Source organism: Canis aureus, chromosome 35, assembly GCF_053574225.1.
Source record: "Canis aureus isolate CA01 chromosome 35, VMU_Caureus_v.1.0, whole genome shotgun sequence".
Lineage (NCBI taxonomy): Eukaryota > Metazoa > Chordata > Mammalia > Carnivora > Canidae > Canis > Canis aureus.
Window position 1 is genome coordinate 18,397,058 of NC_135645.1, and position 26,207 is coordinate 18,423,264.

The following is a 26,207-nucleotide window of genomic DNA, read 5'->3' on the forward strand; positions in this document are numbered from 1 at the left end:
GGTCACTCTTCTTCTGTCTCAACTCGAATTAAGGAAAAAAGAAATCAGTAAAAGATGTGTACATTTCTCTGCCCAAACTGTCTTTAGAAGTCAGGAACAGCTAACAATTTTCATTTAACATAAGAGAACATCACATTATTATGATGTGGTTTTCTTGGGAGAAAAAACTTAGCTAGCAAACACACTCAGCTATTTCAGGATGTCTGACTTCAGTGGGTTTGAGAAAAGGTACAAGTGACAATTGGAAAACTGTGACAAAGAAAAGCAGCTGCTGCAAAGGATAAAACTAATTTTAAAAAACAGCTCATCAGGGTTTATTGTTAAGATGGTGTTATTTGGCAACTTAACAAAATTCTTTCAACAAAAATCTAGGCATTTTAAAGAACTATTAGAACACTTAACATCCAGCTAGAGGGAGTATAAAATGTAACAAGTTCTATGGAAATTCATTTGCCATTTTCTTGTAGTAGAGTTCTGAGGTTGGGCATACCCTGTGACCCAGCAGCTATACTCCTGAACATACATACTAGAGAAATAACATGTACATCAAGGGGCATGAACAAAATTCCCAAGAATTTTACCTCACAGCTTTATCTCTAATAATATAAAATCTGGAAACAATCTAAAATGGCCACAAAAGAAAGTGGATAAATAAACTGCAGTATTTTTAGACAGTGAACTACAACTGTGACCATAAATGAAATAAGTATAAGCAAGGATGAGTCTCAAACATGATGCTGAGCAACAATAACAGATATTGCATAACAGAGCATTGTATTTTTATATAATATTCAAAAACACACACAAAAAAAACAATGTAGGGATACATATATATGGGGAAAAGTATAAAGAAAAACAAAGAAGTATTAAGCTCCACATTTAGCAATGGGCAGGAGGTGGGGCACGGCGGGGCGGAGGATGTTGAAGAAAGGTAAGGGAATGGGTGGCTAGGGACAGAGAGCTCTGACTCCCAAGTCAGTAGCAGGTACTGAGTTATTCACATTGTTATTCTTTGATCTCATCCCCTTATTATAAATATTCCTTGTATATCTAGCATTTTCTAAATACTAGGGGTTGCTTCTATTTTTAAAAAGCTCTCAGAAAATTAGACTTCTACAAACTGTTTTTTAAAAATATTTTATTTATTTATTAGAGAGAGAGAGAGAGAGCACGCAGGCAGAAGGAAGGGCAGAGGGAGAGGGACAAGCAGACTCTGTCCTGAGCATGGAGCCCGTGCGCGACTTGATCTCCTGACCCTGAGATCCTGACCTGAGCTGAAATCAAGAGTCAGTGCTTAAATGACTGAGCCACCCAGGCACTTCTACGAACTATTTTAAAGATGCTTTAAAAAAAAAAAAAAAAAAAAGATGCTTTTTACGTGTCTGTGAGCAACCAGCAGTACCTATCATGCACTCAAGAATTTTAAAAGATATTTAATTCATGTTAACAATTCTGAGGTATTTTCATTATTAGCTTACATATGAAGAAACTGAGATTCAGTGTTCCGTAGACTGCCTAACGTTACACAGCAGGAGTTTCCAATGCTGAAAACCATAATATGTCCATAGGTAGGACTATCTAAAATAGGCAAAAATAAATCTCTAACACAAAAACAATGAACTTGTTATACTGGTTTACTATTTTAATTCATTTTCATCTTTAAAAGGCATCCCTAGATCATATTCTAATGGCACATACTAATTTTATGGCATAGGTACCTCTTTATTACTTCACAGTCACAATTCACCCTTAAACTATAAATTCTGAAACTGGCAACAGATACCACTTATGTTTATGGAAAGTCTCAACTTGGCTGTACTTCTTTTCATAACTTGAATTTCTCTAAGACTGGAAGCTGAAGGAAAGTTAGCTGTTGGTAGGCTGAAACTTCACACTCTTATTTCACTACCCTCCCATCAGCGGTTCACTCACAGGCAAGCAAACAGACTGGCCAAGCCCCACAGAAATTACTCATTTCTACCCTCTATTTCCTCATCTTTCTTCCAACCATACTTCAAAACGTAATTTTAAACTCTTGCAGGAAACCTGATTAATACCACCTGGTTTCCTCTACTCCCTTAACTCTGGGCCTCTGCAGCACACAAACAACACGACTCATCCACATAATTATTTGTCAGCTTTTTCTTTTGTTGTTTTTGTTTGCTAGTGTGTCTAACCTACAAGAACCCACTGAGAAGAGATTACAAATTTATTTCTTCTGAGCTATGCCCTAACTCATTCTTCTTTGCCCAAAGCATCACCAACTGTGCTCTGTTTAACAGTAGTCACTTAGTAAATGCTGATGGACTTACTACAGTAGAACAATGCGTCTCTGGTATTTCTCAATATCCCAGGGAATCCTCCACATCTATAAACATGTTGGAGATGATACCAGGTACCGCTAGAGGCTTGGGGTCTTCCTGAGGGTGCCTGGGACAAGAAAAACACAGAGAGAGACCAAAGACAGTCAGGAGAAACACAGAGAGAGGAAACATGGAAATAAACAGAGAGTAAAGTATAAGAAGAGCGAAAGAGTCAGGAGTTACAGAGAGATTAAGCAGCCAGAGACACTCAAGAGACAGGGAAGGAGTTGGCAATCTCACTTTGGATTGGAAACTACATTTTTGATACTATTTACTGTGTAATAGGTGCCCTCATATTACTAAACTTATGAGATATTCATTTCAAAGTTATTTCTAAGGTTTTTCTGAGCTTCTATCATCCATTAAAATTCATCTTTACAGTCTCATCTTTGCAGATACACATGCACAAACACAATCCTCAAAACAACCCAGTTGTAAATTAAAAGAAGAAAAAAAGCCTTTTCTCAATTCTCCAATTTATAAAATGGTTACTTCAGAGGGGCATTATGACTTGCTTAATTAAGGTCATCAAACAAGAACATGATAACTGAGGCCCTGAATATTCTGATTCCAACATCCAGTGCTTTTTTTCTGATATCCCATGTTCTTCTCTATTAGAAATGAATCCTATATAAATCATATAAATCCAAACTACATATTCAAAGTAAAATTTTCTACCTTTTTAGACACTGAACTACTCTACTCAGGTTACTAAGACCTTACCCCAGTGCTTCATTTGTTTTAAAAATCTACCAGAAAAAATAAATCAGTATGAAAATATGCAATGATAGAAAATTTCAAACAGAAATGAAATTAAGTGAATGTGATTTGACAGAATTTTAACGTTTAAAAAAGGAACGAGAGTTAGTTTACTGCTTTTACAATCTGGTAATTCCGAAGTCTTAATGATTCAATACATTTTAGCTCAAAGATTTAAAAATGCTCCACATTTCAATGAATTCTTAAGATTTAAATATTAGTAAGCTTGTCTCAAACTTACTCTGTCATAATGTCTCACCTAAAGTATATCCCTGCATGCAATCTTTGATTTCAGGGTACTCCAGTAGAAATGAACTAATGCATTACTCTAAGCTTAAGTATTTTCTCTTGAGGGATACTTATACTCTTCTAAATAATCATGCCCTTTTGAAAGCAATGTAATTGCCAGAAAATCTCCTTTGATACAAGGGTAAGCATGTTATTGGATTTCACAGCAAGACAAGATAATAAGAATGCAAAGAAATTTCCATTTAATTGTACATTGCTATATTTTCCTATGTTCAGCAATTTTTAAACTAGAAATTTTCAAATAAAACCTAAAGTATAGTACTGCTCTGCCCTCTAGTGACTGGCTAGGTTTTGCTAACTACACGCTTTTATTTAAATTGCTTTTTGAGCAATATTTAGAAACTTTTGTACTACATATAACAGCTGCTTTTTCATCATTTGGATAGTGAACAAAGAATACTAGTCAACTTTCCAGATACAGCTTGTGATGTCAACACAATGCGGAAAGAGACAGGATTTATTTTCATAGGGATAGTAGGTACATCTAAGTATTGAAAAAAAAAAAAAGTAATAGTAATATAATCTATTCGTCTTTATTCAAATTTTTATGCAATTTATTTGGAAAGGTCATATAATTCCATCCATGTTAAAAACTTTACAATTTTGATAACTAGAAATCCTAAATTGGTTTATTTCATTATTTTGGGGACTGAGATATCAAGGTGAGTAGTACTATATATACCAAACATCAATGTACAATTTTCTACTAATAGAGCAAAAATATGCATAATACAAACTATACTGAACATCATTTACACTTAATTATTCAAGTGGCACTTACGGATTTTCCTGAACCTCAGCGTTGTCATTAGGAAATTAACTGTGACTTTATATATGGAAAAATTAATCAAGGATCCAGGTAAGACAAGAGTTATTATACAGAGATTCACCCTAGTATTTCAATGAAGGTAGTAGTGTCTTTCCCTCCTAAACTCCCATAAACTTCTTGCAAAAAGAACAGCATTTCTACTAATCCCAAACATACTACTTCTGTGTCTACATACCTATGTTAAAACGTTAAGTATTACATCTGTATACATGAAATGCAAAAGGATATCTGAATATGTGAGGATAATCCATGGACAGTACAGTGGTGTGGTTAGCACAAACCCTGCAGCCAGACTGCAGGAGTTTGAATTCTGGTTCTGCAACTTATTGGCAGTGTGACCTTAGGCAGGTCATTAACCTCTCTGTGCTTCAGTTTCCTCACCTACAAAATGTGAAAAAAAGACACACCTACCAATAGTAATGTCTTATATCTTGATAGGTATTTGGGTTACACAGGTATATGCATTTATCAAAGCTCAGAGAATGTACACTTAAAATTTGTGCATTTCACTGAATGTAAATTTCAGATTTAAAATGTTGTACACACTGAACTACAGTCAATTCTAGGCATTCTCAAGTATTTATGGGAGGTGTAGCAATGTCTTTAATTTACTTGCTAACGAGTCAAAAATGAATTGATGATTGCTAAGTTACAGAAACGTAATAAAATAATGTAAATGTTAATGGTCAAATATAGGTAGTGAGTATATCCGTGTACAACGATGTTCGAAAGGTTCACAACAAAATGTTGATGGGAAATACATCTCCCTCCTCACAGAGCTGATGTGAAGATTAACTATGTATGTAACAGTATGAAATACACAGAAAAGTACCTGACAACCAACAATGGCAAATTGCAATGTTTTTTTTTTAATCTTTATTTATTTATGATAGTCACACAGAGAGAGAGAGAGAGATAGAGAGAGAGAGAGAGAAAGGCAGAGACATAGGCAGAGGGAGAAGCAGGCTCCATGCACCGGGAGCCTGACGTGGGATTCGATCCCGGGTCTCCAGGATCGCGCCCTGGGCCAAAGGCAGGAGCCAAACCGCTGCGCCACCCAGGGATCCCAAATTGCAATATGTTTAAGCAAATGAAAGTGATCTCTTCTTCCCCAGTTGAAGGAAAAAAGTAAGAAAATGATGAGGCGTCAAGCTCTTAAACCACAGTGAGTAGTTGCCATCAAGAGTGTTAAAGTTCAACTTTCAAATAATTCATAAAACTGCATGGGCCATGGAAAGAACACAGTCTTAAAAGTAGAAAAAGCTGATTAGAATCCTGGCTGTTTTTAATTAGCCAGAAAGCTCAGACAATATATTAAATATCTGAGCCTCAGTTCCTTCACATATAAAATGGGAATAATGATACTTAAGAGTCTAAGAGTCACTGTGACGATTAGAAAACACACGTTCCCTCTCTCTTACACACACAACAGAGAGAAAAATGCAAATGATGACAATTGCAGTTTTCATCATTATAATCATTATTACTACTTATGGTGAGTCTTATATCCTCCTAAAATTATTTTCTGCAAATGGAAACAAAAGTGGCAATGTATCCGGTTCTACTCTAGAAATTTCATATGCAGGTGGCCTACTATGCCCAAGAAGCTTCGACAGGATCTTTATTAAACCAGCGGGCGTTATATAAAACATCACTGTACTTAGTGTAAAAGAAGAGCTGGCAATGACAGGGAATTCATTATTCATCCTTCTGTAATGTCAATTATAAGTCCTACGGGAGAGGCATTTACAAAGCAGTTTGCTGATGATATTTTAAAGCAAGTCATTTCACTGCATTTGAGAAAATGATATTAGCACCTGGATAAGTTTTGATTTGAAACACTCGGAGATAACATATTTAAAGAAAAGAATATTAAAACTACATTTATAGAAGATGAATTCTATGCTCCCAGGGAGTGGATTTGTAAGTCATTATAGATTATTCCCTGAAAACAGTGGCTTAACATACAGTTTTAGCTTTAAAAAAAAAAAAAAATCAAGAATGTGGCAATAAAACAGGTAATATTGCAACCACTGTATGAAGTGGCTTCTGCCTTGATCACTCTACAAAAGCTGCTTTCTGCAAAGGACTCCCAAATCACCTAACCCAAACACTGTTTGGGGGTATTTCGGGGTCACTGTATTTTTCAACATTTTTGTTGAAAACTCTTCCTCAGCTTCTTTGGTACTGTACTCTACTGCTTTCCCCACCACAGGTCTAATTGTTTTTCTTTCCTTTAGACTTCTCTTAACAAAGAATAAGGTAGATATTTTCCAAAGTTCTGTCTTAGCCATATTTTCTACTTTCACCAATATTCAAAGTTTCAGCTGTCTCGCTCTCTCTCCTAAGCTATATTTATCTTTAGGCTGAATCTCTCCCAAACTCTTATCAATCTGTAACTACATCCTATACATAATCACATGGATATCCTCTCTGCATTTCAAATCCAATCCATCCTAAACTTTATTCCCCCTCCCAAAAATCAGTTTCTGCTACTCTCTTTCTATTCCTGGTAGCAGTCCTATCTGTACTCCCATGCTTAAATTAAAAACCTACCTTTGACTTCCTTTTCAACACCCCCACTTCTTCCTTCCCTCTTATGATCCCTCTACAGTCCAAGAACAAGGTCAGTATGTTGCCAAATCCTACAGATTAGTAATTTGGTTCAAGTGACAGGACAGGATATGTATTCTCTGAGAAACTAAATTTGTAATCACTAAATACATGCAGACACACAAACACAGCTGAAGGGCAGTGGCTATCAAGTGTATCTTAAACTATATCCAGTCAGGGTATAACCTTCATCATGTCTGTCATGGTGGTACCATTTACATCACGTCTCTCACGGTGGTCTCATGGTGGTCCCATCCAGAACAACTTACTCTTATTTGCTAAAGTCCCTTAAACCAATCTTTCCCATACCTACCTCCTCTTTTCCCCTTTTATATCACCTGTTCAAAATTTTCCAGTGGCCCATTTGCCTTTAACAAGGAGGAAATAAGTCAATTCACCCAGACATTCAAGGCTCTTACATTTGGCTTTTCTAGGTTTCCCATTTTACCTTTATGTACATGCCATCCAACTGGCAAAAAGGGATCTATTCACTTTCTCGACGTTTGTTTTTTTCCCCCTCTGTGTAGACTTCCTTGATATTCCTACCTGGGATTTAAAACTTCCCTCACTTCTTAATGAAGTTTGTCCCTCTTTCCTGCTTGGAGTTTTCATTCTATTATCATATTGCGACTCTGACACTGTCTAACTTGTTGACTTGAACACTGTAGTTCTAGTATTTATCAAAAAAATAAAGGAACAGGAAATATATTACTTTATCTTTAAACAGAATATTTTTCCAGTAAAATTACTGGTTCTAAAAAGAAAGGAAATAGAGCTGAAGAAAGAGTACAAACACTCTCATAGGTGGGCCAGGAAGGTTTAGAATATCAATATACACGAATTTTAAAAGTACTTAAGTCTATGAAGCTCATGGTTGTTAAGGTTAGAATGTATACATATTCAACTAGAAACAAAATTACTATAAAAAGATCACAAATACCTAACATATACATGCTAACTGACCAAGCAGCTTTTAGAAGGAACCAGGGTATTTTCACAGATGATTATCCACATTTAGATGTATTAACTACAGAGATATTCAGAATAAATATGTATGTTAATTATAGATATATTTGAAATCAATATACCTATGGGTATCAGATAAAAGACCAAGTTTTATTTGTTCATGCTCATGTGCATGAAAATTATTAGAAAGTAGGTACTTTCGTTGAGTTGGCATTTTCTGCAGAAGTAGAAAAATATTTTCTTCTCTTATATCAATTAATTATGAAATGCTAAGCCAGGGACCTAAAAATGAAGGGAAATTTTGCTTTTGTAATTTATGAATAAACTAGGAGAATCAGCTCATGACTGAATTAACTAAAATTTTTTAAAATTTTATAGCAATCAGGTTAAGATAATCAATTTATGAAAATGGATGACATACTTTAAAAGTCATTAAGGATTCATAATACATTTCCTTGTTTTGTTATGATAATTATAGTCTTGGAAGAAAATTATGTATATTATAAAAATTTATTGTTATACTTACATAATTTATTTAAGGTAAAAATTTTGTTAATACCAAGAGTATAAAGTAATAATAGTCCTAAAATAACTATAATCCACTGAATGATCGATGACTTATCTCTTAATATTTTTATAACCTGGAGCTTTGATTGGGCTTTAATAAAATTGCAAAATTAATTGGGGGAAGTATAAAAATCAAACTTCTATCACATATGATCATGTAGAAAATATTTTAAAGTATCTAACAATATAAAGAACAAACATTATTCTCACCTAATGATTTAAACCAAGTCCACCCTGTATTCAAAAAAGACTTCCAAAATGTAAAAAGGTGTGCATGTGGAAGCTAGACATTTTCCTTGTTGTGAATGGGGACCAAAAAAATGCTTGAAATTCAATTACAAGGAACAGTTAAGAAGCAAAAAAAGTCAAACTACACTTCTGATTTACTGTCTTTTGAGAACGAGCATATTTTCTTCACAGTACCTGCCAAGTGCTGGACTGACACTGCATCCTCCAGCACTTTTAACTCTCACTACAGCCTTCAATCATCAGTACTCACCCCATTTCACAGACCAATCTAGATAACTTTCCAACACCGCAATCACAGTGAAAGCCAAGTCGGGTGTAGTCTTGAGCCATCTGACTCCGCAGCCCATGTTTCTAAGACATAAAGCTACAGCTCAAACAAACCAAAGTGACACATTTAAATCCGTCTTCCATAGGAAAACCTTTAAGTTTTTGCCTATCCGTACTAATCTCCAGGAAGCACCTGAGTAGTTATGTAGTTAACAATCTAGAGGCAGGGATAAGAATGTTTGTAAGCATTATGAAGTAAAACTTCTGGAATACTTTTTCCCAGGCATGTTATAAACTCTAGTGTGTGAAGAATCTTATTACAATAGAAATAATCCATAAAAAATCCTATGACTGTGGTGATTAAAACTTATAAAGAGAGGCAAAACTGGAACACTTTTACCATCCACAAGATATATTAAAATAGAGATTTATCTTATGTTCTCTAAAAAGTGAGACTTCTCAGTGAACAATAAAGAATGGGAAAACCCAACACTTTAACAGAAACAACAAAAACTTTCAAACCTGAATACGATCATTCCTTCAAGTGTTCACATTACCAAATGAATTGAAAGGTGGGCCATCTGCTTCATCAAATAGCAGGACAAAACCACTGCTATAGCAAGAGAGAGCTTTGGTATTTCACAAGAGATTGTCCACAGCTACTAATTTCAAACTTCACTGTCATCTTTTATATTATAATGTACTTAACAGGAAGACCTGGTAACTCTAACAATGTTGAAAACATAGTAGGTGTTCAAAATGATAGTAAGGACACGGTGGTTCAGAGTTTCGTGTATGTGTCCATGCAGGTGGCGCCTGCATGGATAGAGGGGCATACACTGCTTTGCACATGGACACACCTCACATTCTGTGGTCTTGATGTCTCTCTAATCTGGCAATTCTTCATTGGAATTAGTGTGGCAAAACGGAGAATGTTTAGGACAATGTCCATCAGATAAATCGTAGCTTTCGATTATTTAAGTCTTGTTCAGAAGCCAGTTTCCTCCCCATCTGGCTGGCTCTCTCAAGAAACTTGGGTACTGTAAGTGACTAATGGTAATGTTAGTGCCTTAAAACATTACCTGAAGTGGAACACTTCTGCCATGAAGAGACACTTGGCAATAAATGGTCTTACAGTAAATGTGAAGGAACACTGAAACAGTTATATAATCCAACTGCTTTTTAAGAAAAGTAATATAACCAAGGCAGAGGCAGAACAATTGCAAGCTAAACTAAGCAAGTTGTAAAAAGTTTGAATAAAACTAAAATACAATATTCTTATTCATCATCTTCACAGATTAATTCAAATACAGAAATGCCCTAAAAATACCACCACCACCCTGCCCTGCAAGAATAAAACACCTCAACATGGACTTTAGCCTACCTTTTTGGTACGTATTAATGGAATCCAGGTACCATACAACATCTCCTTAAGCCCAGCTGGACCAATCTGCCTACCTTAAATCTCAGGACATGCACATGAACTCCACTCAGAAAGCCACTGACGGTTAGAGAAGTACTTGGCAAAGATCTTAATAAACCCTTGCTGACTCAATGCATACTATAAATGAGTCAATAGGCACCCAGAAATTTTTGACTGCTCATTTTAAGTTCTTCAGCCCTTTAACACTTATTGATTATAGGACTAACTACCAACTTAAAGGCACAGAGAGACTTTTATGTTTGAAGAACAGCTGCTTTCCTTCATTCAGACTGGGAAAAATAATTATTTGCAGGTAGGCCAGGGCATGCTTATTAACACCAAGTTCAATGGCATACAGGATCAATGAAACATGAACTCTAGTAATATTAATTTACCAAATGTTTACTAAGCAACCTCCACATGCCAGATACTGTTTTCAGGTTTTGGGGATGCAGCCATAAACGAAACAGACTCTCTAGGGTAAAATTAAGTCCTTTAGCATATTGAGGAAGATTATATGAAGAAACTATATGCATATATTCATACATACTTACTACTTATATTTATATGTCTTTGCTCCGATATCCAGTAAATGCAGTACATATTTTATACTAAATGCACAGAAATACTGAGAGCTATCTTATGTGAAATTTGACACCATTAGATCCATTTATTTTCCTGGGGAAATGCACTTTTGTATAACAGAGATCAAAGGGGATACCAATGTCAGTACAAAAATACTTAATTTATCCCCCTTTCAGGGAAATATTAATGCATGGAGTAAAGTCATGCCAGAATTTACTTATACTGCCCTTAACTAGTAAACATCATAACCAGTAGATGTTACTGTTCAGATGAAATACATTGCTAAAATTTATTATAAACAAAGCTTTTTAGTTTGAGTCATTCCTGTAAATAGTTTTATACTGAAACTGAAATCAAAAGTAGCTAAAAGTTACAATACCCTTTAACCAATTAAACTAACATCCACAAAATTAGATCACTGCTCAAAAGCTCATCCTTTAGTCTGTAAACACATAAGGTCAGGTAATAAATTTTACAAGTCAATTTAAAATTATTTTTACACAAAGGCATTTGTTTAAAGTCTCCCAAGTTTGTTTCCTTTTGATTACATTTTGTTTTAGACAGGCATCAAATCATCAGAAACTGAAATTATTCAACTGACATATAGGTACACTTACACAAAATTCAAAGATAAAACTAAGAAAGTTAGGTTGAGCCTACATCAGTATTCAACAAGTAAATGCACGATTTACCTGTCACTTATCCCAAACATCCACCAACTGACTTTACCTACTAGAAAAGTTTACCACTCTAAAGTAGAAAGAAAAAAAGAAAATAAAGAAAATTAAAAAAAAAAAATAAAGTAGAAAGAAGTATTACACAGATGGTCAGTGAATTGTATTTAGACTATTACTTGAGAAATGCTAGCAACCGTTACCTGACTTACAAGCTGTTATCAGAGGAATGCAGCAAAAGGAGGAGGGAGGAAAAAAAGGATAAAGAAGGGAGTGAGGGAAGCAGGAAAATAAACAGGTAGATGTAACAGATTTGGGAGTCCTTGACCTCTACTGGCATTATTTCTAATACATAATCTTTTCTTTCAGTTTATCAAAATCTCAGGTACAGTTAACCCTTAAATAATATGGGTTTGAATTGCACACAGATTTTTGAGGGGATAAATACAGTAGAGCACTGTATATGTATTTTCTCTTCCTAATGATTTTCTTAATAACATTTTCCTTTCCCCAGCTTACTTCATTATGCAAATATAGTATAGAATACATATAACATAAAATATGTTATAGGCAAAGCTTAGTAGTCTATTAGCAACCAAATTTTTGTGGAGTCAAAGGGTTCCACACAAAAGGGTTGCTCCTAACGCCAACATTGTTCAGGGGATAACTCTCTATGCCATTTCCCTGTTTGAATTCAAAACTGATTCATAAAGTAAAAGAAAACTGCCTTAAAAAATATGAATTGGCTTGATTATAGTAAACAGAAACAGATATAACCCAAAAGAGTAATTGAGTTATTTTTCAACCTAATTTTCAAATACATTCTATTCCTAGAACCAATGAGTACACATAGAAATCAATTTTTCAATGATGTAATTCCTCCATTATACAAATCACTCTGATTTTCAGTTCTTAGACTTGATTCTTTCACTTCAAAGAAACTCATTTCCATGCAGTACTTCAAAGTGTAAGAAATATGAATTCAGTAATTTCAAATGCCTCCCACCCCAATGATCCAAAGTTTTTAGAATTTTAGACTGTAATAAATGAGGTTTTCTTGTTTACAAATTCACCAAAAGTATTTTTTAACTTTCACTTTACTCTTGGGTACAAAAATAAATAAATAAAACCCAACTATGTCTGTTAAGAACTGCATTAGTAGCCCACCAATTCATAAGCTGAAGCCCTACAGGCCAGGCCGAAGTGTCTGTACTTGGGAGACAGGCCCTAAAAGTAGGTAAAGGTTAAGTAAGGTCATAGGGTGGGACTGTTATCCAATAAAACTGGTATCCTTTAAAGAAGGGGAAGTGACACTGGAGCTCACTCTTTCCACATACAGATAAAAAGCCCTGTGACTACACAGAAAGAAGGTGGCCATCTACAAGCCAAGAAAGGGAGACCTCCCCAGAAACAGAATTTGCCTGCACCCTGATCATGGACTTTAGACCCCAGAATTGTGAGAAAATAAATACCTATTGTTTGAGCCACCCAGTCTGTGGCATTTTGTTATGGCCGGCCAAGCAGACTATGTAGTCTCTAAAACTGAAGAGCTTACATTTTTTAGGTAGTTTTACTCTACTGATAATCCAGCTGAATGAGTAACTGACAGCTACAAAGATGGCCCGTTTATTTAATTTTTTTTAATTTATTCATGAGAGACACAAAGAGAGCCAGAGGCAGAGACACAGGCAGAGGGAGAAGCAGGCTCCATGCAGGGAGCCCCATGCGGGGCTCGATCCCGGGACTCCAGGATCATGCCCTAGGCCAAAGGCAGACGCCAAACTGCTGAGCCACCCAGGGATCCCCTGGCCCGTTTATAAGGAGAAGAATTTGAAACAATTTCAAGAATAATTTACTCCCCCAAATTATTTTACTTACATGTTTTTTGAAATTAAACAAATGAAACAGTCATTTAAGAAATAGCACACAGCGTTGACTCTTAAGAGAGATGGACTATGTTGTGCCTGATTCTGAGAACATGAGGGGAAAATGTCAACAGAGAAGGGTTTTGAAGCAGTCTAAATAATTTAACCCTCATTGGAAAACAGTACCATAAAAATCTTGAGATAGAAATGCTGTTTCTTTTTAAACCAAATAGCATTTGCTCTACATGGTGAGGAAAATTTCAGGGGCGCCAGAGTGGTTCAGTTGGTTAAGCGTCTGCCTTTGACTCAGGTCATGATCCCAGGGTCCTGGGATGAAGACTCACATTGGGCTTCCTGCTAGGCAGGGAGTCTGCTTCTCCCTTTGCCTCTCCCCCTGCCTGTGTGCACACACTTTCTCGCTCTCTTAAATAAATAAAATCTTTTACCAAAGAGAGGAAAAGAAAATTTCAGTGGTACTATCCCCACATCTTGTACCTCACTTTATCAAATTTGATTTGATACTGATCTCATTAATATTCAGAGTGAAGAACATATGTCTACATTTGGCAGTTATACTGTCCTTAAAACTCCTATATTTTCAGTGGCAAGAAGTGAATTATTAGATCATAGAGTGGCTAATATATCTGTAGGATTCACCCTTTCTTTCTGTGTTAAGAATGAAGTCACTCTGTATTTTCAGTAGAACTGTAGAAGAATACATTAGATTCTTAAGCATTCAGGCAATATATTAATACCTTTGGAGGTGTGTGTCTGGGTTTATATATAAATACACAAACATATTTCACACATACATACACCGTCACATGTCTATAAAAGGTATTTTATAGTGCGTTCAAGATTCCTGACCTCTGACCAGTTTTCTTTTTTTAGTACCATTTCTTGAGTGCTTCCTATGTGCCAGGTGCTACGTCGGGCACTTGACATATTTCATTTAATTCTCACAGTCCCACGAGGTAGAGATCATTATCCCATATTAAGATGAGAAAACAAAGTTTCAGAGAGGTTAAATAACTGCCTAAATTCTTTCAATTAAAAAGCACCAGAACTAGGATTTATGCTAAAGTTTTTCTGAATCCACAGATTCAGTCCCCCCCCATCTTAAGGAACTATAAACTATCAAACAAAGCATCGTTTGCATACTCCTACATTTTTAAATCATCTTAATCCACATAGGTCTGGTAGTAATATCTTATAATACCTGTGGGATTACTCAAACCAATATTGGCTAAGGAGTTCGGTATGCCTACTCATTTTCTAGATGACTATGAAACAATAATGCATAGCTCCTGTATAATGATTATGATCTCAGTTGGAGGACCTTAGAAAACTCCTGGAATACAACTGTTAACCTTTCTACAGAGTCTGCATTCTTTCTAGGATGGTTCTTAAAACTGATCTTAAGTAAAAGCATTTGACTACTACTGCCTGGTAAAATTATTGTATTACCCCTGGATTAAGCAACTGACTCTTGCTTGGGTTCGGGTCATGATCTCAGGGGTCATGAGATCAAGCCCCCCATCACACTGGGCACGGGAACCTGCTTAAGATTCTCCCTCTCCCTCTCTGCCCCTGCTCAAAAAAACAATAAACAAAAACAAAAATTATCTACATCACAATAATGTAAGTCTACTATATACACTAGAACCCTTTATACTCCATGATGGGAAGAGTTCTAACATTTGAAATATGAAGAAACTCTTGAACTGTGCAAATTCCTCAGTCCTTAAAACTTGTCACAGATAGGGCATCATAGCTCAATGAGTTCTATATAACAAAAATGAAAAGTTTCGTGGTCAAATAATTTTACACGTTAAAGAGATTCACTGGAAATTATGGACTTCTTGGAAGCTTAATATACGACATGCACTCTTGTCTCTCTAGAAGAGCCATAGGTGGGATGCAGATATTATAGTTAAAATATGAACTGTGCCTCCTGATCAGACTTTCCCTACCCCATCCCCTTAAAAGGCCACTCCTATCCTGTGACATAGCAGTTGACCATGCGACATGCTTTGGCTAGTAAAATGAGAGGTAATGACATGTGCTACTTCTGACCAACAATTTTAAGAGTCACATTTCTACCACATTCCTTTTTTCCTTCCACCTTGAAAGGGTTATGCATCCCAGAGAGGTTGCTCCTTTAGCTTTGGTCCAGGAACGAAGACAACATTGAGCACAGCAGCAGTAGATTCATCAAGATGAACAAGAGTGAGAAATAAAGTTTTACTGTTATAAACCACTAAGATTTGGGGACTCTGGATAATGAAACATAACTTTGCCTAAGCTGAATGATATAATCATGTTTCCTAGATTTACTGGACCCTGGAATCCTTTGGCCATGTAACATCTTCCAGGATTTGCCTCCTAAATTACTCCTGGTTTCATATGACATCTTTTCTATTCTATTTCTTAATACTGTATGTAAGATGATCATAAATGTAAGCTAGAAATATACAGTGTCATCTTAAGCTTCTTAAATTTTATCAGCAATTTGAATTTGTATCAATTTTTACAGTCAATAAAAAATATTTTATTGAAATAATCTGACATTCAGAAATCATTGATCACATGGCCACTTAGGTAAAGACTGCCATACTAATGCTGATTAACAATTCGGTTTTCTGAACAGATCAGATAAAGTGTCCAGTTTTACTTTCTATAGATGTATTCATATTCAGCAAACTTAGAATACTGCTACAAATCTAATTTTCTTTCAACCTCACTACATTCAACTCCCTTTTGGATTAACAATTAACATATTTAAAATTCCAGTATCAATATTCAACTATTCTGTAGTCTATTCTGCTGACCCAATAAAACCAAAATCAACTGGATGATAACTGGCACTCAATCCAGAATTTGTATTTGAAACTTAATTGTGCCTTAAAGGATAGCACAGAAAGGAGGATAAATGATTAACTAAATCTCAGTCTTCTCACTGGTATTAAAATTTTGTTGGTGTTTAAATATCCTAGGAAATACACATTCAAGCTAAATTGTACATATTTTACTATGTATTTAATCTTAGATAATGACATTCAGAAGAATGACTCAGAGGCCTTTTATTTATACTCATATGATAAAAGCAGTATTCATATATATATTTACTAAAACACGAAGGTAGCCATAGATATTTTAGACAGATTTGAAAAGCTAACAAATCAAAATACTTAAAGACAGGAAAGATTTAAGATAAACTTTCAATTACTCAAAAAATTAAAGAATAAGTTCATGTTCTGAAAACTGCAACTAAACAATATTTATTATCTTTGTTCATTTTAATTTACTTCAAATTCCTGTCTTTAAATCACCAGTTCACCATCAAGTGTTCAGACATCAATAAAGCAATCATACATTTTATTACCAGATTGAGATAACTCAGCATTTAAGTAATCATTATTAAAATTAATCTTAAAATACTATTGCCATATCTTAAAACCATTAAAAACTTTTCTCCCAGAAACAGCTTTGAAAATAACTTATGTACAAGGGGACAGAATTATAGTAATCTGAGTTTCAGAGTCTGATATAATTTGTCACATAGATATTTTACAACCTCAACTTTTTCTTCACTGGGTGGTTCATATTCAAAACAGTTTCATAACACTGCTATACCTTCCTCTATTATTTTTAACAGATTAAAACAAACACCTCATAATGCTTTGATACTGGCTCACTTTTCAATCAAAGCCAAAGGCAGTACAAACAAAAATAGCTTATGAGGAAGAGATCGATTTAATATTTATTTAGGCATGTAACCTCTACGTATTCAAGACTTGAATAAATTGACTTCTCACCAACAGCAGCAGATTACTGTGGAGAAACAAATCAGATTTTGAAATAGGTAATTTTTAAAAATTCATGATTTTAACGGAAAATTTTACTTACTTGATGATGGAGATTAAAACATCACTTTAAAAAATAGTAAAAAATTCACAAACAAAACAAAACAAACCACCACACAAAATTATCACACTTCCCTGATCAATATGGAAAGTGAATGCATCAGATGGGAAAGAGTTGAAACCAACTCTGACAGCACATAGTTCTTGACTGCTTCACTGCTTCTAGGTAAGTAAGATACACCTGCAGTACTGCTCTTACCGGTCAAGTCAAGACTTTCCATTGTGATTTTAATGGAACATCAGAATTTCCAGCTTCTGTGATGCAGCAGGATTCTGTGAAAGACCCAGAGCAAAGTGGTTAAATAGTGAGCCAAGAAGGGCTTTCAAACAAAGCTGACACTGTCCTTTGGCAAAATTATACGCCCCCCGAATGAATAATAGCCAAATAATCAAAACTAGGCAAATTATTAAAAATCTCTATGCTAACACTATTTAGAGAAAGTGGCCCGAAGTGTTTATTGTCAACTTTAATTAACAAAAAGACAGTCTTTAACATCATTCAATGGGAATTCTGAATTTAGAGTTACAAAGATTTACAGGCAATCATTTCTCAGGTTTTTAGCTAAAATTACAGGCAAATTCTCTGAAAAAACAGGATGTTAAACTGACATCCTAACTAGATTCAAGTCATTTTAAATGACTGGCCCAACCCAACCAGATAATTGTGCTTCATATATTAATATCATGTAATTTATCTTTTAAGTGTTTTAAGGATCATGAGTGAATAATACTTTTTTTTTTTTTTAAGGTGAGTAGGGGGAGACATCCACAGAAAAAAAATGTTACCAAAAAAATTACTTTCTAGCTGAAAGTGATGAAGTAACTATAGGAAAGAGGATCAAAATCAGCAAAAGGTTGTCCGCAAAAATTAAATGGAACATTTTAATTATACTGCAAATATGGACATATGCCTGAACTGTATCACTTTTAAGAATAAGTTATTTCAGTTTCTATGTGAGATACATTTGTTTAGTTTCTCGAATGCTTCAATGATCATACTAAATTCACACTCAACCAAGAGAGACAATTTCCTACCCCACTTCAGATTATGATATTTCTTTACAATTAGCAGGCTCTAACACACCCTACTGGATGTGAAACCGGATATCACCTACTGGCTTACAGCTCTACTGAAGTTTTTTTCCCTAATCAGCCACCACGACACGGAAGAACTTACATTAAATATAAAAAATGAGTAATGATTCATCTGAGAAATCCTTTCTAGACTTAGATGATTCAGTTGTCACCCAGTGCTACTGCAGATAACAATAGCTAGAAGCAATGAATAAAATATTAAATGGTCTCATGTGGTTTCATACAAGATACTACTCATTCATCCCTATTTTTTAAAACGAGTATGGATGAAAAAATAAATCCAGATCTTTGAAGCAAACTACAAAGGACACATGTGAATACCTTCTAATTAAATGACTATGTGTTTACTAAGGAAACGTACAATTCCAAAATTCAAGGAGTGGTGTAGAAGTCTAATGATCATAAAACAGGCAACTAACATTATTAAAAATACGGTTTTAAAAAATAGACTCTCATATATCTAATTACATAATTTTCTTCATTTAATCCATAAAAGCCAGTACAGAAAAGAACCATTAAAATAAACAGTGTAAAAAAAAAAAAAAAAGAGAGAGAGAGAAAGAAAAACTGTAAAATAAATGACTAAATCATGAATAACTATAAAAAACTGTCAGATAAACAAATTGGCATAAATGAAAAGAAAACTTTATACTGCCAAAACTGGGGAAGGAGGGCCCATCCTTACTTGATGGTGTGCATTTAATTCTTACTCTGGTTTGAAGACTTGTTTACTTTTTGTTTTTAGTTTAAGAAGTGAGCACATGGGATCCCTGGGTGGCTCAGCGGTTTAGCGCCGCCTTCAGCCCAGGGCATGATCCTAGAGTCCCAGGATCGAATCCCATATCGGACTCCTTGCATGGAGCCTGCTTCTCCCTCTTCCTGTGTCTCTGCTTCTCTCTCTCTCTCTCTCATGAATAAATAAATTTTAAAAATCTTTAAAAAAAAAAAAGTGAGCATATGCTATCTGAGAAATAAAATATGCTAACATTTCCTGTATACAGAACTTCTTTTAGGAGCTCAGAAATAAATTCTCAACTAATCTATCTATATAAACCATAACTATACCTTATTTTGACTACCATTCTGTAATTTATCAACTGTGATACAACCATCTCTGGATAAGTCAGGACGAAGAGGTAAGGAGGCTGACAATGCTGGTATGCTGTGACCAAGAGGGGTTTTAAAATTCAGGGTAACAAAGAAATCTTGTTGAACTTAACGGACTAGCAGAAGCCAGGGAATCAGCCATGGAGTAGAGGTCAATTTCAAGGCTGAAGATCCTGCCTGAGACAGACTCCCTTTGAGTTCTCTGATAGCCAACCTCAGAGACTCCAGATTTTATCTGGCTCTTACAAATACCCACGAGTAGTTTCAGAAAAGCAGTTTCAGCATAAGCTGCTCTGCATTTAAGTTACAAATCCTTTACAAGGTTCTGATTCGATGGAAAGGGGTGGCTGTGTGATGGGTCTGGACCGGGGGTGGGGGGACCTGGGGGAGATGCCTAGGCATGAAGACAGCCCTGCAGAATGGAGAGTTGAGCGTGCACTTCCACCAGAGCCAGGACAGACCTTCGCCTCAGGTCATGGTCAGGAGGCCCGTGTTCTCTGAGTCCCACCTTGGCTTCCTCTCAACCCTCACTCTCATCCTTAGTTTACACTGCCTCATTAAGACTCTGTGCCCTTCCCCTTTTCAAGGCCTGTTTCCCACCCGTGACCCTGCCATCCCCAGAGGATGCATACCTCGCCGGACTGTTCAGCCACAGATTAGGATTCCCTCTGCGAAACTGTATGGCAGGTGGGAGAACGATCTATTAATATCTATTATTTACCTCTTAACCACAAATTGGACATCTGACTTGGCATGTGAAAAACCTATCTTAAAGATCGGGCCTCAGCAACCACTAAACGATCCCAAAGCAACTGGCTTTCTGGAACAGCTTACACATTGCCCCTTGGGGTGCTACGTTTTGAAAGGCTTATTATACTAAAAAAAAGGTGAGGTGCCACTTCTTAGAATGAGACAGACTCCCAATTAGTGTTAATGTACAGTATAACATTCAAAGGCACATCACGGTAAAACCCCTTCTATGCCAACACTGTGTGTTTTGCACCCTAGTGTCATTACTACCCCGTCGGTGCAGAAGGGACTCCAAGGCAACCATGTTGCCCACTTATATGGAAGAATATTTTATCCCCATGAATGACTGCTTTTCTGATGTTTTCATCAATTCTCTGGGTAATAGATTAAGCTTTAACTAACTCATTTTCATACATAACCTTAATTCAATCAAGCTCAATAAAAGTCATTCTGGACTGCAATTATTTGCTAAGGAACAATTACATTCAAATGGAAAAAAAATTTTGTTAGGCATGATACAATGCCATGGTACAGATGCCTCTCCATTTATGGCACCAGAAACAACAACAAAAATAGCCAAACTGCTAGAAAAGGAAATAGATTTTTTCCTCATCCTCCTGAACCTAGGATACTCCTGGTTTTACACCTGAAGAAAACAAAAAACAAAAGGGAGAAGCCAAGAAAGCACATTTGAAAATTATTATTTTCAATGCTTGCGCTTTTGAAAGAGACTGTGTTTCTACTCTAAGAGTCAGTCTGACCTCTGAGAGCCAAAACAAGTCCAGGTCACAAATAACAGTCTTTATACCTACACTGTCACTAAATCTTTCCCTAGTTTCCTCCATTTGCCCTGGAACATGTATTCCAATCCCCATACTTTACAATGCAGGGTTTTCTTAAAAGAATTTTACTGTCTTAGAACTATTTTTTTTACCTGAGTACAATTTTTAGATTTTTCCCATCTCACTCTTTTATATACTATATGCTTACAAATAAAACTTAAGGGCAGCCCTGGTAGCGCAGCGGTTTAGCGCCGCCTGCAGCCAAGGGTGAGATCCTGGAGACTCTGGATCGAGTCTCACGTCAGGCTCTCTGCGTGGAGCCTGCTTCTCCCTCTGCCTGTGTTTCTGCCCCTCTCGCTCTCTCTGCATCTCTATAAATAAATAAAATATTAAAAAAAAAACTTAAATACAAATGCCAAGCTCTCCCTTCTGTAGAATACAACATAGTCCAGGGATGTAATGAAAGCCTTCCCTGTCCTCTGTGTGCCTAAGGCCTCCCACCCACCCCACTCTATTGCATACCCCTTTAATCTCCCCAACAGTGGCATCAGTAGCACAGTCCTGAAAAGGCATACCAACTGTTTTGCAATTTTGGCCAGTGAATTGCACATCTCAGGTCACTGTGGTGCACCAAAGGCCAAGGGATGCTTTTTTTTCCCTAGAAATAAGCTGATAGTCTGACTTCCAGTTAAGTCACTTCCTGAAATAAAATATCTTCATATGAACAAAGATAAATGCAGAGAGAGATATATATATACTTATACCCACATACATACACATACACATATACACATACATATATATGCTTTTTAACAAGTGCTGTCTTTATTCATACATTATATTGCCAACACTTTTGTTAAAATCTTCATACTTGAAACCTAAATCACAGCTATTTCACAGGCATTTTGGCCAGGTACCAATCTTTAACAGATATTACAAGTGTCAGCTATACTGAAAATGGAAATCTCTTAAAAGAAATTGCAAATCTGAAGTACCTCTTTGTCACCTTCCCACCCCTACCCTTGCATTTCCTCATGACCCAGGGCCTTTTGGCTGAGAAATCTTAAACACAGTAATAAAAGCAAAGCAAGAGTTCTCTAGATATCTGACAGTAAACCAAAGTAACTACTAAGTCATCACAGATTTGTCCATCTGTTTGGACTTCCCAGTAAGCTGTTAGAAAACACTACCAGGCAGAGACCAAAAATTCTAGCAATCACTATTTGACATGAACCTCTTAAAATAGCAAGATGAAAGATTCGGAAATCCTCTCCCTCTCAGCTCTCAATACTGACCCATTATAAAATTATGCTTTAAAAACTACCTGCCACTTAGCTGTATGCCAACAGCACAGAGATGCAAATGATCTAACCTTCTACAGCTTGAGAAATTATTAATGACTACCATGTATTAACACTGCAAAAGGTAGTATAGGAGGTGCTGTTTTTTAGAAGCTCATGATCTAGTTGGGTGATCACACTCACCCTCTGTCTCACATACACACCTAGACACAGTTAAGTAATAACAGCAATGTATGTCGAAATGGTAAGCCAAGAATTCAAAAGTTAGGATGCACAAGGGAATCTTTATGCAGAAGATGAATAAAGCTGGAACATGAAGCACTAGTGCAATTTAGGATATGGGAGAAAGGAGTGTTCCAGGGAAGAAGCATGCTGGAAGGGAGAGGAAACCGACCAGGCTAAGATGCAGGGTTCACATCAGAAAGTGGACCATGAAACATGGGTAGATGAGAAAGTAATGCAATTTGCTATTTTTTTTCCTCTCCATAGTCTCAGAGAACGGAGTATAGTTGGCATTGTAGTGTTCTGCAAAGCACACTGACCTCAAGGACCAAACCCTGCACCCACTATTGGCTACCCTGCAACCATGGGCCAATTCCTGGGACTCTGCATCTCCATCCCTCACCTGCAAAATGGAGATAACATTCCCTCCATCTCTAAAGGTTGCCTTAAGTTATTATAAGATATAAATACTAAGGGCTTGGCATAACAGTACATGCTCAATAAATGTTAATAATCTCAGTAGAGTTAAAACTAAATGATAGAAAAGCATTTAACAGAGTTGTGTTGTGAATGCACTGAAATTGGCCTTAAATATTCTCAGCACTTGGATGCTAAGTGAGTTGCTAGTTTTTCCAGTGGGGTTTTGCTGTAGATTTTGTTTTAATTTAGGTGGTTTTAACATATGTTTAACTCTGACAATCTGAACAGCCACTTTTTACTCCTAACAATTTCGAGGTACATTAGCTGATTTGATAATATGGATATTTTATTATAACGCTCATTTGCCATTAGATTGTTGTTTCAGGGACCATGGTAGAACCATGAATTTCTGCAGTTTCCAGAAGTAGAGGTGGAAAATGAATAGGCATTAGTCCCGTCAGCTGGCTTGGCAGGGAAGCACTGAATGCCTCTTTTATACTCTTGTGAACTATATAAATGTGCCTTTGACCTTCTCAGGCAGGGGAAATTGCACATTTAAGGCAGAAGGAGTTTCACTTCCAGGAAGAGTATAAAAACATGCTTGCCAGCAGCTACATCAGGAGTACCAACAGGGAACCCCCAGGTACTTTGGGAAGATTCATTAGCTCTATCAAGCCACTGAGCACTGAGCTGGGAAATAAAACGTTAGGATAATCTCGGCCCTGTGGGATAACGTGCCTATGCATTACGTGGGTTAAACCAAATAAACCCTGGCCTACACACTTTAGAAACTAGCCTGAACCTTCAGGGAGGCATTCTGTGAATAAAAGTCAGTGGAGAAACCGGAGGACCACCTTGTCCCTTGAAGAAAGGGTTCCTTTAACCTGCTTCCACCTCGACAGTAATTCACAATATATAGAAAATCACATTTACTTAAAAAACTTAGTACAAAGTCATTCAGTTAAAAAATGGAAGTTAGTCCTTTGTAATTTACATTAACTTTAAATCTGAGAGGTAAACGTCACTAGCATTTCCGTTTTTTTCTTGAATCAAATTGCACAATTTAAAGAAATATAAAAATATAACCAAATTGTGTGATATTATTAAAAAGCATACTTCGATTGAACTTTATATTGTGTGTGTGTGTATCTTTTTTAACCTGTACTATTCAAGAAAGACTCCTCGTCCCTTTCAAGTGCCTTAGTGTATATTTGGTAAATAGCTTAGCTTCAGAAAGACTCTGGTCCAGATATGTTAATTACAAGAATATTCCTGATATGAAAACACAAAGAATCTGTTCAAAGGTGACCCACAGAAAGTGTCAATACACTCTATTTGAAGTTATTTATTCACAAAGCAGTTGTTCCTGGGATCAATAATACTATGCAATGCTTACTTTAAATCAGAAAGATCTAAGAAACTTTCCCTAGAGGGAAACAGGGAAGTCCAATTACAATAAGACAAACCCAAGAAGGTTAAATGACTGGACAAAAGGTATTCACCTGGTTTGTGACCAATAAATACCCCAGGTCTCCATAGTGGTTTTCCTCCACACTACTAATCCTTCAGGATGTGACATCATTTCCCACTAGAGATTCCAGTAAGTCATGGAATTATAGATGCTGGAGGCATATGACAGCTGGAGTCCACTCCATTCAACCCCTTGCACCACAGCAATGTAGAGTCAGAGCTAGGCCAGAACCCAGGGCTCCAGTTTGCCACCAATAGAACAGCAGGATGCTCCAGACCAGGTTACATCAGATCCTTATTCTCCCTGTGGTCTTCAGAGCAATAATGTTCAGCTGGAAAAGGATCATAAAATAGGGCCTAACTTTCTACTCTCCAGGTTTGAAGGCTAGGGAATGCTTCTTGGCTTCTTTCCCCTTCCTACTCTATAAGGAGAGAATGATATTTTTTAGTTGTAGAAATGAGAATGCAAAATATCTCTGTGTTTCTAAATATTCCTATAAATACCTTGGAGTAAAAATGTTAAAGTTGATTTACGTGTGTGGAGGAAGGGAGTCTATGGGAACTCTGTACTTTCCACTTTTGTGGTAAACCTAAAAGTGTCCTAAAAATATAGAGTTTATTAAACTTCAAAAAATGTGAATGACAATGTACTTCATTCTAACAATATTAAAACTAAATACTGACTATGGGATACCTGGGGGACTCCGTTTTAAGTATCCAATTCTTGATTTTGGCTCAGGTCATGATCTCAGGGTCCAATTCTTGATTTTGGCTCAGGTCATGATCTCAGGGTGCTGAAATAGAGTCCTGCCTCAGGCTCTGCAATCAGCGGGAGTCTGCTTCTCTCCTTCTCCCTCTGCCCTTCTATCTCCCTCTCTCTCGTTAAAATAAATAATTACAGTTTTTTTAAATTAAATACTGACTAAAAATGACAAGATGGACTGCTGAATCGCTCAGTCAGTTAGGCATCTGCCTTTGGCTCAGGTCATGATCCTGGGTCCTGGAATGGAGCCTTGTATTTTGCTCCCAGCTCAATGAGGAGCCTGCTTCCTCCTCTCCCTCTGCCACTCCCCATGCCTTGTGCTCTCCCTCTCACATACGCATCTTCTCTCTCTCTCTCAAATAAATAAATAATAAAATAAAAATGACAGGACAATGACAGTTGAGAATGTATAAACAGTTAACTCTCCTTTAAGTATGCTGACTCCCACCAGAAACACCTAGTACCGATTTAAATTACATCATCCATTAAAACTAAGCACATGCCCTACAACAACAACCTCTGTATAGTACAAATGCTCCACTAAGCCTCAATAAATGCCTCTGCATTAGCTGTTACTCCTCCTATGACAGTCAATATTTAAAGCAATATAAAATATTTGGTTCAAATTATACCAAATCAAAAAAAAAAATCAAAGAAAATATTCTTAAAGTATTCCCACTGGTAAACACAAAGGAATCCTTTGTCACTGATTCCAGTACAGCAACCCTTTAGAGCTCACTGTTCTACAGCCCCAGGGGCCACTGATTACACGGAATACAAGGTGAATAGTTAAAGACGTATCCTGAAGCAGACCTAGAGACATCCGTAATAGCCATGGTTCACAAAACTGCTGGTAAATATTTTTAAATTTTAATTTTATAATTAACAAAATCAGATTTCCA

General features: G+C 36.3%; 1 protein-coding gene across 9 annotated transcripts in view; it reads right to left on the minus strand.

Annotated features, from left to right (window-relative positions):
* BBX (BBX high mobility group box domain containing) overlaps nt 1–26,207 on the minus strand; it is a 268,097-nt gene that overhangs the window by 141,508 nt on the left and 100,382 nt on the right. For 7 of the 9 annotated variants that reach the window (XM_077883898.1, XM_077883900.1, XM_077883899.1 and 4 more), the window contains exon 3: nt 17,595–17,668. The gene's annotated coding sequence lies outside the window, so the exon portion shown is untranslated. The other 2 variants (XM_077883895.1, XM_077883896.1) reach the window with 2 other exon arrangements.